At 55.0% G+C, this 11,205-nt stretch overlaps 1 long non-coding RNA gene across 1 annotated transcript; it reads left to right on the top strand.

Annotated features, from left to right (window-relative positions):
- Positions 1-9,142: 9,142 nt before the first annotated feature.
- LOC133207438 (uncharacterized) lies at positions 9,143-10,967 on the top strand. The gene is made up of 4 exons (XR_009724042.1): positions 9,143-9,379; positions 9,886-10,010; positions 10,402-10,504; positions 10,815-10,967. It is a non-coding gene; the product is annotated as an uncharacterized LOC133207438 (long non-coding RNA).
- Positions 10,968-11,205: the final 238 nt, after the last annotated feature.

The following is an 11,205-nucleotide window of genomic DNA, read 5'->3' as shown; positions in this document are numbered from 1 at the left end:
TCTTTGGAATGGACTGATTCAGCAGAGGAGGGCTTTAGAAATTAAAAACCAGAGCTAATGAGAGCTGTAGCTTTGACTTCTGGATATGACTAAATCCTTTTGGCTATATTCCTGTGAAGAACAGGGAATAGCTTTGGTGGTCCTTACTCAGAAATTAGGATCCTATAAGAGGGCAGTGGTGTATTTTTCAAAACAGCTGGGTGAAGCGAGCAAAGGATGGCCTGGATGCATAAGGGCTGTGACAGCAGTTGTCATGAATATTGAAGAGGCTCGCAAATTCACCTTGGGACAAAAGATTACTGTGCTAGTGTCCCATGTGGTATCAGCAGTCCTGGAACAGAAAGAAGCCCACTGTCATGTTTTTAAAAATACCAGGCCACCCTTATGCAACGTGATAATACAGAAATTGTGGGCACTAATGTTGTCAATCCAGCATCCTTTTGCAGAACAATCAACAGAACTATTACTGTATATTCAAACCAACCAGATTTGAAAGAGAGATGGGGATCTTGGCAATCCATTACCCCTCAGGACTGACAGAGGAAGTGTCCTGATCAAGAGCAAATCTCATGGCATGTATTTTCAGGAAGTGTCCCTGAAATGGGGAAGGCCCCGAGAAGCTCTCTCGGAAGCGAGGCTTTTACTCCTGGAACACAAACCTTTGTGACTATGCCATAACCAGCTGGAAGGAAGTCTCCACCCACACATCTCTCCCCACGCGGCAGAGTAACAGAAGGTCCCTCACGTCATGCTGAGGCAGCAGGTACTAGCTGCCAGCCAAAGGAAGGATGCTGCTCAAGCAGAGCTGCAGCTCAGCCTCCACAGGGGGAATCCTGCACTTGCTTTCCTTTGAGAAGTCGGTGCTGAGGGGTTTGGACATATACAACAGCATTTGAAAACCCCAATTCATGCAGACACCTAATAAGGGAAGATTTCTGCTGCTATCCAACCTCCTCAGTCTGCAAGGGTACTGCACATCTGTGAAATACAAGTGGCTAAATGATCCTACCAACATCCCATTTTCCCGTAGTGCAACATCAGCCAGAATCCTCATGGATAAAACAATTCCCAGATCACAACTCTAAAAATACATCTGCCGGGCTCCAGAGGGCTTGAAGGCCGCTTCCCTGAGCTATAACATCCCTGCTGGGCTGGAGGGAAAGCTTTACAGCAGCTCATTAAACCACAACTCCATCTTCTGCACAGTTCTGCCAACACCATAGAGATTGATTGCCAAAGTCACTCCCTTAGAGTTGAAAATTGGGCCATACAGTCACACTTTTATTCCTTTCTTCTGTGCTTCTTTAATCACACCTAAAATCCAGGTAAATGTGATTTAAGCAGCGACCCAAAGCCCCACTTGCCAAAATCACAGGCCAGAAAGCCTGGAGTAATTCGGCACTTCACCCTCTGAAGGGGGACACAGCCCAGCTCCATGCACACAACCACACCAGCTGCTTTGCCAGCAAAGCCTTGTGCTTCACACCTAGGCTTCTCCTGCATGTTTGTTCACAGCAGGTGAGACATAACAGTTGTCTTCCTTTAAATCCTACCGACCCGTCCTTGCTTGGGCACTGCTGAGGGGTCACAGGGACCAGCCCAACTGAGCTGGGTCACACTGACCCCTACACAGGGAGCACAGATCCAGCCCCAGGCTGCCACCAGACACTGGCAAAGGCTCTGCCAGTGGCAAAGAGGAACATCATTTCCTTGTGCAAAAGCTTCACTGCATTATTACAAGAAAATGTTTTGCACAATTACATTGAAAAACATCCAGATGGTTGGGAACACACGTTCGGACTCCATGCAACACAGAAACAGTTCAATGCCATGTTATAGCATCCAGCTGCTTCTGTAGAGCCCAGAGAATGTTACTTCTGTTCTCTTAGTGCCACCCTCTTCTGGTGAGAAAGCTTTCTGGAAAGATTGCATCTCCTCTGCACATCCACAGCACCTACCAAAATGCAATCCCCATCTCATGCCAAGCCTCTGCAACCCAACAGCAAGAGAGGGACGTCAGAAGAGCACCTCTGACACACCAACAAGGCCAGGTGAATACTGTGCCTGCTTTGGCAGCACACGTATCAGCAAAGGAAGCAAAACTGTGGCTCCCCTTGTAACAGGAAAGAAAAAGCAGCTCCCGCTGTCCAAAGCTGCTCTTCACACAGAGCAGGGGAACACTGGACAAGGTGAGGATGTGCTGGCACTTGAGAGCCACCTACAAACTGCACTGACCACTGCAAGCAGGAACCTGGAGAGCTGCTGCAGCTGCAGGCCCAGCCTGTGGGGCTTGTCCCACAGAACACGAGTGCAGCCAAACACAAGGTCCAGCCTGAGCTTACCTTTAAAGTAACTTTCCTTTCTTCCACCCTTATTTATCAGGGACGCCCAAGTCCTACCCAGAAAAGGAAAGCCTCAAGAGCTCTTGTAATGCTCTTTATGAATTGTAATCCTTTGCAATAGACAAGATTTAGAGAAGAAAGATTTGAAGGAAAGGGTGAAGTGTCCCTGTGACAAATCCAGATTTTAATGCAAGCAGTAGCTGCCAAGCAGTTAAAGGATATTTAGCAAAGCTTGTTTTAAAATGTAGGCTCACACTGAATTCTGAGCCACAGCAGCAGAGGTCAAAGAGCAGCCCAGCCAAATGAGCTGCTGCAGATGAAAGCACAGTGTTCCTATAGGAACCTTTCACACCGTAAAAGTTCCAGGAAGTTTTTGCAGAGCTCTAAACCTGTGTATCAGGTTTAGCTGATTTTGAATCTGACCGTTAAGTACCCCAGCCTCATGCAGGTAGCTTAAAATACAGCTAACAATTCTTGGAGACGCCAAGAAGTTTCTGCCTGCAACTCAAACTTGCAGACAACCCTTTTTCTGTAAGCCTTATACCTTAAGCACCTTATAGCTTAACACTCAGTGCCTCATTTCAAACAGAACTTCATCCATTGCCAGGGGTGCAAGGTTTGGTCTCCCACAGCCCTCACATGCTCACAAAGGTGATGGACACTCCCAGTGCTGGTGAACACCTTCCCATTGAATGGCTTTTCAGAGGAGAGTGCCAAAGGGGATCAGGAAACATCCCCCGGGACAAATGCACACAGAAGGAAACAAACTCCTTGACCATATATTGTCTCCTGTAAACCCCATCTCATTCTTGCTCTCTCTCTCACACAAACCTTTTCTATTTACACTGCAAATGTGACTCTCAGCATCACTAAACTTTTTGCTTGGTAAAATTTGCTTAATCTCAAAACTGTGTCAAGAGATCAGCCCATTTGATTGCTTTGCAGCCCATCAACAGAAACTTAGGGTATTATCATCACTATTACTCATGCCTGCAGTTTAGAAATACAAAGGTTAATAAAGCCATTTCATTCCCTGGGAACAAGTCTAGATTGATCTGTCTTTCCAGTCTCTCCCAGCTGTGGGAGATAATCCACCTGAAGAAATGGTGTCCCTGTGATTAACAGCAGTCCTGCAGGCCACAAACACACCCATTAGATTTCATAGTTGATCTGATAAATACATTTCAGGGGAGTAACTTTGGAGGACAGGGGAAATGTGCCACAACTGTAGAAGTCCACTTAGTTACTAAATTCACTAAGAACCACCACTGCCTTCTCCTGGTGCATAAAAGCCATTTGGAGAACAGGTTCTAGGCCTAGAAATAAGCAGCTGGAAGGGTGGTAAATGCAGAGAAAGCCCAGACCTTCACCCACCTACTTGTGCATCATCCGTCCCTGCCTGGCACCACAGCCTTGGATCACCAGGCACCCAACAGAAGCAGCCTCAGAGCTCCCCAGGCCTCCTTCAGGCCACACTCCTATTACCCACGGGTGACCTTCCACCCCCTCAGGAAATTCCCCTCATGAAACCACAGGCATCAACCACTGCACTCACATCAAAGTCTGGGTCCAGCTCAGGACCCTGACCAGCATCATCTGCAACTATATCCCCTGCAGCAAGTTCCAAAAGTTGAATTACTCCGCAAAAAAGGCACCTACACCTTCAGAAGCTCTTTGAATCTCCACCTCTTTCCCAAGACAGAGTAGCTCCCTGAGAGTAGCTCCCAAGTAGAATAGCTACGACTGATGACAGGAAAAGAGTTTCTGGCATTCACCTTGAACTACTGAAGTCATCTGCCTGACCCAAACGACTGCAAGAACCCAGCATCTGTCTCAAGCTCTTTGATGATCCTTTGTGAAGTGCAGTGAAGCATAGGGAAAAAAGCAGTAGAACAGAACTCAGCCTTCACTTCCACCAGGTCAGGCAACAGGAGATGGATGCAAAATTAAATTCAGATCACCTGCAGAGATGTGAGGAAACATTTATTAGATAAAACTCCACAGCTTCACTCTGACAGCCCATAAAAAGCAGGACAACAAGGAATTCTGAACATCTGTGGCTCTACATCTCTCTTATCCAAGAGTGATTCGCACTAGAGGCACTACTTGCCTGCAGAAGAGATCAAAGCTGGACCCTAAGTTGCTGCAAATTAACCACATTGCACAGGCAGAACACCTGCTATTCCACCTTCTATATGCAGAGGAGTTAACAAAAAACACTGACATCCACAAAATCTGTGCTCAAAACTGTTCAGGAGCAGTAACTCCAGGTAACTTTGTGTATGAGGAAGCACCTGATAGAACCCTGAAGGGCACCAGTTCTCTTTAAACTGGTTAGCTTGTGTGTGGATAGTTCAGATACAAAAACCCAAAGCATTGCTGGTGCTGGGAGGGATTACTGCAAGACAACAGATGATGTCAGTGTAAAACAGGCATCAGACTCATTTTACACAGTTCAGCATTCTGCAAGAGGGAAAACGGCTCAAGGGACGAGGCAGCTCAAGTGGAAAAAGAAAACTTCTTGCACAAACTCACAGCCCCTAAAGTGAGGATGTGACTTAAACTGAGATTTAAACAACTAAATCTCCCTGCCTGGGAGCAGGAGAGGCTGATCATGATAAATTACTTTCATAAATGCAGATCATCCTGCTCTTTCATATCAAGTCTTCAGCATTTATTTTAATTATAGCAAATAACTGCCCTGACGGGACCGTTTTACAGTTCAAGTAATAAACCTGCTGCGGGTCAACACGCACATTCCCCGGGAGATTCAACACCCAGACACAGTCATTCCTCCTCCAGCTAATGAAGGACAGCCAGCAGCTCGGGCTCCTCAGGATACATGTACAGACCTGTCTCCTGCCACTGCCCCACTCGAGAGAGCTGAGGACTTACAGGAAGTCACCACTGGAAGCCCTTTCACCTCTACCTGCTCTGGTTACAGAGGCATGAAACCAGCAATGTAGATTACAGCTAGGCTCATCAGCCAGGCAGAACAGGAATAGAGAGGCCAGGAATGAGAACTACATCATTTAAAGCTTCAAAATTAACCCCAAATCCTAGACATGACTAGAGCAGCGCAGCTCAGTGGCATCAGTGACACAGAAAGGTCGATCCATGGCTTCAGGGCCTCCTGTCTCACCAGCTGACCACAGCTCAGATACAAAAGGGCCAGGACACTTCCATGCACAAGAGTCTACTTCCAGTCCCTCAACACCTGCACTCTCAGGGTTTCACCATGTGCAGAAGCAAGAGGGCAGCATCCAGCTGTCATGGCAGACAAGGGCACGGTCCTACACCTGGGTCTGAGCAATCCCAGGCACAGCTACAGGTTGGGCAGAGAAGAGATTCAGAGCAGCCCAAGGAGAAGGACTTGGGGGTGCTGATCGATGAGAAAATTAACATGAGCTGGCTTCAGTGTGTGCTTGCAGCCCAGAAAGCAACCGTATCCTGGGCTGCATCAAAAGGAGCGTGACCAGCAGGTCTGCTCTGCTCTCGCGAGACCTCACCTGGAGCATTGTGTGCAGTTCTGGTGTCCTCAACATAAAAAGGACATGGAACTGCTGGAACAAGTCCAGAGGAGGCCACGAGGATGATCAGGGGACTGGAGCACTTCCTGTATGAAGACAAACTGAGAAAGTTGGGGCTGTTCAGCCTGGAGACGAGAAGCTGCGTGAAGGCATCAGAGCAGCTTCCAGTATCTGAAGGGGGCCTACAAGGGTGCTGGGGATGGACTCTTCATTAGGGACCGCAGTGATAGGACAAGGGGTAATGGGTTAAAACTTAGAGTGGAAGTTTAGATTGCACATAAGGAAGAAGTTCCTTCCTTTGGCACAGATCCAACACGTGCAAATCTCTCGAGCTAGAAAGCTCCATGGCAAGGGGCAAATCACCTCCAAGTGCTTGCTGCTGAGCACAGCCCTTGCTCGTACACATGAGGTACCACTCTGCTTACAAGAGCTCTGACCCAGTGTCAAGCCCAGACCAAAAACCTCGATTCAGGTCACAACCTTGACGGGAAGCCCTTCACCAGCAACACTGAACCCCCCAAAGACCAGAGCCGGGAGCGCTGCGGCTCTGCGGCAGCCCCAGCGAACCCCTCCAGGGGCGCTCCGGGAACCTGCAGCACCCCGGGAACCCCGCTTCCCCCCCCCCCCCAAATGCAACCCCGGCAATTCCCCATGGAACACCCCCACCTCCCCCGTGCCTGACCGCCGAGGGAGCTGCCCCTCACCCCCGGGCCTGCCCTACCCCTGCCCCTCTGCACGCACCACTGACTCCTGCTCGGGGCTCGCCCGACCCAGGGAACCACGGCAGATCCTCACGCAAACCTGTCGTCCCCTTGGCCCGAAACCACCTCACGGCTGTTACCCCACACCCGCCCATTACCCACCAGAACATCCTCCCCGCTGCAGTTCCCTTCCACACACCTCCGAGCTCCTAAAGGCCAAACCCGGCTCCGCCATTCCCACACACACACGGCCCCGCTCCCTCCCGGCCCTCGCACGGACACCGCCCCCTCCGCTCCGGCCACAGCGCAACCCCCGCTCCCGCGGCCCCCACCGCCGGAGAGCTCCCGCCTTGGACCAGGGGACACCGTCCCCGGCCGTCCCCAGCCACCTCCGGCCGTCCCCCGCCGTCCCCCACTGCCGCGCGCTCTTACCCCCCGCAAGCACTTTGCAAAGCGACCGCGAGGCGGGCCAGTGCCCGTTGCTGCTGCGGTCGGAAGCGATGGCGCTGCCGAGTCCGCGGCGCTGCCCCTGGCGCTGGCAGTGATGCTGACCTGCCTGGCGCAGGGATCGCTGCTGGGAGCGGCGCTGGGCGCGGGGGGTGGCCTGGTTTGCGCTGCGGTCCTGCACTCCTGCCAGGCGCCCTCTGGCCCGGCGCCCTCCCCAACTTCTCCTTCCCCCCTACAGGCTGAGCCTCATTGCCCGCTTCCCACCTCCATGGGCCCAGGCCTACCGGCGCCCGACCTTCAGCAGGGCTGGGATCAGCCGCCCGGCCACAGGAGTCGGCTGCAGAGACAGCGCCCTGACCCACGGCAACTGCCTGGGGTGAGCGCGGGGGTAGGAAGTGGGTGGGATAAGGGCACGGGTGGCCCAGGGACACTGCTTGTCTGAGGCACAGGTGGCACAGGCACACAGGTTGTCAGGGATGCAGGTGGAACAGGGACATGGGTGGCACAGGGATACGAATGGCACAGGGACACGGGTGGCACAGGGCTATGGGTGGCAAAGGGATAAGGATGGCACAGTGATATGGATGGCACGGGGACACTGGTTGTCAGGGACACGGGTGGCACAGTGATACGGATGGCACAGGGACACTGGTTGTCAGGAATACGGGTGGCAGAGGGACATGGGTGGGATAAGGACACGGGTGGCAGAGGGACACTCCTTGTCTGGGACACTGGTGGCCCAGGAACACCGGTAGTCAGGGATGCAGGTGACAGACACAGGTGCCATAGGGATATACATGGCACAGAGACACTGGTTGCCAGGGATGCAGATGGCACAGGCACATAGTTGGGACATGGACACAGGTGGCACAGGGACAATGGTTGTCAGGGATGCTGGTGGCACAGGGATACGGGTGGGATCCTCCTACCGCTAACGGTGGCGCTGTTGACCGTTGTGTCCCCGCAGAGCCCCGCCGCCGACCGTGCGCCGCCGGTTCCCACTGCCGCCACACTGCAGCCCTAGGACCGTTTTCCTGCCGGTACGCTGGGACAGCCAGATGCCCAGGGGCTCACCATGGGCCTGACGCCCAGCCCCGCTCCGCAGCCCAGCGCGCAGCTCTTGGCTTCTCCCCACTCTGCCCTGGCCACTCTGCAGGGGGGACACATCCAGGGAGAAGGGGAAGACAGAATCTCTTTGCTGTGCTGACAGCTTTCCAGCCGGAGGCAGCAGCACGCCTGGAGCCCTGTGTGCCCACTTTGACGTGGGTCTGCTCAGCGCCTGTTGAGCTGTAATAAAACCCTGCTCACATCCTGGGCTGGGCTTGCAGATGTGAGAGGGGGGACGTAGTCCCGGCTAATGGAGATCTGCAGCTGTGCAGGGAAGGGTTTTCTCCAGGCTGGGTCAGTCGGGAAGGGTTTGCTGTGTCTGGGCCAGCAGCATCCTCCCTCCCCATCGACTTGGTCATAAAGAGCCTCGAGGCCACTTGCTCCCAGGGTGGACCCTGTTTGGGGTGCTCAGACTTTGCCTTCTCTGGATGTTCTGGAGGGGAGTTGAGTAGCACTGAAGCAAGAGAGGCTCTGGGCTCGGTAGCCAGTGCCTGGCAGATGGGATTTACTCTGCAGTGATAAGGAGAATGGGAGGCTGTGCTCCCCAGAACCAAATCAGTTACTACTGGTCTCTTCCTGTGTTCCAGGAGTAGATGTGTGTGGGGGTGTCCCCACAGTCCTGCAGAGGAGTCTGCTGTGCAGTGCCAGAGCGGACAGGAAGGTAATGTACTGCTCATCCGGCGAGCGCCTGCCTGCCAGTGCCAACCAGGAAGAAAGCGTTCCCCTTCCCAGCCATCCCAGTACCCAAGAGCTGCTCTCCGCTGGAGCCGGGATGCTCCAGGCCCCTGAGACCTGGCTGCTGGGTCACCCAGCTGTGGGGAAGCCCTGGTGTTGTGCTGACCAGCGTCCCTGCAGCCTTGTTCCCCTGCCGTGCTGTGGAACAGCAGGACAGGGTGGGTCCGACCAGGGCCCTGTGACGAGCAGCAGCTCCCACCTGGGATCCCCGGCTGCTGCCCTGAGCTGCCTGAGCCAGGGCCCTGGGGAGAGGAGCGGAGCAGCTCCTGTGCCTGGAGCCACTCTCAGGATGCTGCGGTGACTCAAGGCTGTTGCCCTGAGCTCTGCTGTTTGGCAAAGACAGCAAAGAAACACAGCAGGGCTGCTTGTGGGAGTCCTTGGCGTGTTGGGTCTCGTCCTGCTCCCAGGGCAGGGGGCCGACCCTAACTGGCTCTCTCCCGCTTGAGCAGGGAACGGGAGGTGTGACAATGGAGCTGCGCGCCAGTGACAGGGACCAGGGCTGTGCAGATGGAGGAAGGTGAGCGTAGGTGGGACCCAGCTCTGTGCCAGGGTTGGGTGGGCCACTGGTGCGGGGCAGCTGCGGGACATGGGTAGCTCAGGTCTGCAGGTGGGATGAGCCTGAGGTGTGCCCTGGAAAGGAGGAATGTGCTGGTGCTGAGGCAGTGGCGTTTTCTCCCGTGTGCCCATGGTGGCTCGGGTCCCGTGGCTCAGTGCGAGATGTGGCCACGTCTGGCAGTTTGTGTGGCTTGTGGTTCGGGTGGGCAGCGGGCAAGGAACGTCTGTGGAGGTGGGATGGAGCCGCTGGCCTGTGGAGCCCCAGCGGGCTCTTGTGACAGCTTCCCCGTGGATCTCTTGTGGCCAGCTGCTGGCCCAGGGCATCGCAGCCTTGTCGGTGGCTTAAGGCCATGTCCCTGGCTCTGCCCTCCAAGACAGGCACGCAGAGAGGAGTGAGAAGGGACAACCCCCTCGGTAGAGGCCAAACGCCCCTGCTGGGAGCTGCTCCTGACTTGTCTCCTCCTGTAGCTGTCATGAGGGCTGAGGAGAAGCAGCGGCAGTCCCCGAGCCCACCACCATCGCCAGGAAATGGAAGGCCACGCAGGAGGAGCATCTGCCTGCTGGTGCCTTGGGACAATGAACCACTGGTGCTGGTACGTCACTGTCTCACAGTGTCTTTTGCCCTTGTCTGGGGACAGAATGTGCCCAGTGCAGTCCCTGCAGGGCTGGGGGCAGGCTGAGCTGCCTGCTTTGGGGCAGGAGGTCTCGTCCTTGGCTGAGTGGGAAGTGATGCTCTCCCCTGCCCTAGTGTCTGGCTGGCTGTGTGTGACTGTGCTGCTCGCTGCCAGAGCAGGTACTGGCTGGGCAAGGGTGCTGTGCCCTCAGCGCCAAGCTGGGGGGCAAACCGAATGGGGACCAGAGCTCTGCAGTGGCTGTGGCAGAACCACGGCTTCCCAGCTCTGGCACCAGCCTGCTTCCACACCTCCTTCAGAGCGGCTCTACTGGCTTCCCTGAGAAGGAACTAAGCTACTGCTCTCTTGGCAGCCCCCTGGGCCTGACCCTGGCTACCCCATCACGGCAGAGATCATAGAGGAGGAGAGGAAGGCAGCGCAGCAGCGGTTGCGCTGACTCCTGGGGTATAAGGAGGGTAAGGGCAGAGTGGGAATGTGAAGGGCACGGCAAGGAGGAGACAGCCATGGCGCAGGCTGGCAGTGCAGGGGGTGTCCATGCAGCACAGGCTGAGGAAGCTCCTGGGCCGGTGCTGCCTGGTCCTCGGGTCTGAAACTCCTGGAGCCTGGTGAAGACTCAGGCGGGAGAGCTTGTGCCCCGCTGTCCCCAGGGTGATGGGCAAGGGTCCCCAGGGCCGGAGCTGTGAGCTGTTCATGCTGGGAGGCTCTGCTAAGGTGTAGTCCCATACAGCAAGTTGTGGGTCCTGATTTCATGCTCCCTCCCGGCAGATGAGGGCCCCAGCACCAGTGGGGAAGGTATGTCCCTGGGCACAGCCATCGCCCAGGGCTCCTCGGGCGCCATCCGCACACGGGCAGCGTCAGCGACCGCAGCATCGGTGGTTTCTGGGCTGGCCGATTCCAGCAGCAGCGGCCTTACTGACACCAGCCAGAACAGAAGTGGGAGTGCGCCCGTGCTGGGAGGTGAGTCGGGGCAGACAGGGCTTCTGTGGGGGTGAAGGGCAGGGTTAGATTTAGGCAGCAGCTTTCCTGCCAGACCTGGCTGAGCAGCCCTGAGGGGCTGGTGCTGGGGCTGTGCAGAGCCTTGCCATGCGAAGGGAAGGCGCTTCCCTCACTCGCTGCCCCAGTCCCCAGCCCCGGGCGGTGGAGGGGAATCTGAAAT

Source organism: Neopsephotus bourkii, unplaced genomic scaffold (assembly GCF_033783945.1).
Source record: "Neopsephotus bourkii isolate Nb327-2 ecotype Australia unplaced genomic scaffold, CSIRO-AGI_Nbou_v1 NB_208, whole genome shotgun sequence".
Taxonomy (NCBI): domain Eukaryota; kingdom Metazoa; phylum Chordata; class Aves; order Psittaciformes; family Psittacidae; genus Neopsephotus; species Neopsephotus bourkii.
The sequence above is the reverse complement of the archived record's forward strand: the minus strand, read 5'-3'. Positions and strand labels throughout refer to the sequence as shown.